Source organism: Palaemon carinicauda, chromosome 33 (genome assembly GCF_036898095.1).
Source record: "Palaemon carinicauda isolate YSFRI2023 chromosome 33, ASM3689809v2, whole genome shotgun sequence".
NCBI lineage: Eukaryota > Metazoa > Arthropoda > Malacostraca > Decapoda > Palaemonidae > Palaemon > Palaemon carinicauda.
The window spans coordinates 10,776,723-10,779,222 of NC_090757.1; positions in this window are offsets into that span (position 1 = coordinate 10,776,723).

Consider the following 2,500-nt stretch of genomic DNA (forward strand, 5'->3'; position numbering starts at 1 on the left):
TAAAGATTGAAATCTAGAAAGTTTCAGCAAAATAAAGATCAAAATCTAGAAAGTTTAGGCAAAATAAAGATCGAAATTAGAAAGTTTCAGCAAAATAAAGATCAAAATCTAGCAAGTTTCAGCAAAATAAAGACCGAATTTAGCAAGTTTCAGCAAAATAAAGATCGGATTCAGCAAGTTTCAGCAAAATAAAGATAAAAATCTAGAAAGTTTCAGCAAAATAAATATCGAATATAAAAATTTTTCAGCAAAATAAAAATCAAAATCTAGAAAGTTTCAGCAAAATAGAGATCGAAATCTAGAAAGTTTTTAGCAAAATAAAGATTGAAATCTAGAAAGTTTCAGCAAAATAAAGATCAAAATCTAGAAAGTTTAGGCAAAAATAAAGATCGAAATTAGAAAGTTTCAGCAAAATAAAGATCAAAATCTAGCAAGTTTCAGCAAAATAAAGACCGAATTTAGCAAGTTTCAGCAAAATAAAGATCGGATTCAGCAAGTTTCAGCAAAATAAAGATCAGATTCAGCAAGTTTCAGCAAAATAAAGATAAAAATCTAGAAAGTTTCAGCAAAAATAAATATCGAATATAAAAAAGTTTCAGCAAAATAAAAAATCAAAATCTAGAAAGTTTCAGCAAAATAGAGATCGAAATCTAGAGAGTTTCAGTAAAATAAAGATTGAAATCTAGAAAGTTTCAGCAAAATAAAGATCAAAAATCTAGAAAGTTTCAGCAAAATAAAGATCGAATCTAGAAGGTTTCAGCAAAATAAAGATCAAACTCTAGAAATTTTCAGCCAAATAAAGATCGAAATCTAGAAAGTTTCAGCCAAATAAAGATCGAAATCTAGGAAGTTTCATCCAAATCAAGATCGAAATCTAGAAAGTTTCAGCAAAATGAAGATCGAATCTAGAAAGTTTCAGCAAAGATCAAAATCTAGAAAGTTTTAGCAAAATAAAGATCGAAATTAGAAAGTTTCAGCAAAATAAAGATAAAAATCTAGCAAGTTTCAGCAAAATAAAGATTGAATTTAGCAAGTTTCAGCAAAATAAAGATCGGGTTTAGCAAGTTTCAGCAAAATATAAGATCAAAATCTAGAAAGTTTCAGCAAAATAAAGATCGAATCTTAACAAAATTTTTAGCAAAACAAAGATCGAATCTAGCAAGTTTGAGCACAATAAAGATCGAATCTAGGCAATTTAAGCAAAATAAAGATCGAATCTAGCAATTTTAAGCAAAATAAAGATCGAATCTAGCATGTTTGAGCAAAAATTAAGAATCGGACTCCACCCTTCAGCCACCGTGTGAAAGGCATTAAACTTCATTATATATATACATTAACCATTGGTTTACTTTTACTTTTCGTCTAAATCATACACAGGACATGAAACCCTCAAGGCATAGACTAAAAATAGTGGTCACCAAAAGGAAGAATACTCTCTCTCTCTCTCTCTCTCTCTCTCTCTCTCTCTCTCTCTCTCTCTCTCTCTCTCTCTCTCTCTCTATATATATATATTTTATATATATATATAGGGTACAATGTATATTCTAATGCTTTTCCACCTCTCTCTCTCTCTCTCTCTCTCTCTCTCTCTCTCTCTCTCTCTCTCTCTCTCTCAGGTACATTATATACCCTAACGCTTTTTTTCCACCTCTCTCTCTCTCTCTCTCTCCTCTCTTCTCTCTCTTCTCTCTCTCTCTCTCTCTCAGTCAGGTACACTATATACCCTAACCCCTAACGCTTTTCTCTCTCTCTCTCTCTCATCTCTCTCTCTCTCTCTCTCATCTCTCTCTCTCTCTCTCTTCTCTCTCTCTCTCTCTCTCTCTCTCAGGTACGCTATATACCCTTATGCTTTTTTTCAACACCTTGATACTCATGAGGGCCATTTTGGAATGCAAACGTGGGGAGGGGGGGAGGGGAGGGGGGGAGGGGGGGGAAGGAGGGGGGGGAGGGAAAAGGGGGTGTCAAAAGAGGAATCCGGGAGACCCCCTTTCGCTTTTGTTATTAATTATTTAAGGTATTCATGAACCCGCCAAACCCTAAAACCATGAGGGAGTTCAATGGAAAAAGGCCCCAGAGACCAAAGCGACTTGTGCTGTTCATTCTCCAACACAGAAATGTACTTTCAGAGATCTGCTGTGACACGGCCGAACAAATTCACGAACGAATACACGAACACGCGAAATATGAGACGAGGAACCATTGTTGACTTTATTCAGATAAAGATTTGGTTTGCCATTATTATTATTATTATTATTATTATTATTATTATTATTATTATTATTATTATTACTAGCTAACCTACAACCCGAGTAGGAAAAGAATGATGCTATAAAGCCCAAGGGGCTCCAACAGGAAAAAACATCACAGTGAGTAAAGGAAATAAGGAAATAGTAGCAAATATTATTATTACTATTATTATTATCATTATTATTATTATTATCATTATTATCATTATTATTACTAGCTAACCAACAACCCGAGTAGGAAAAGCAAGATGCTA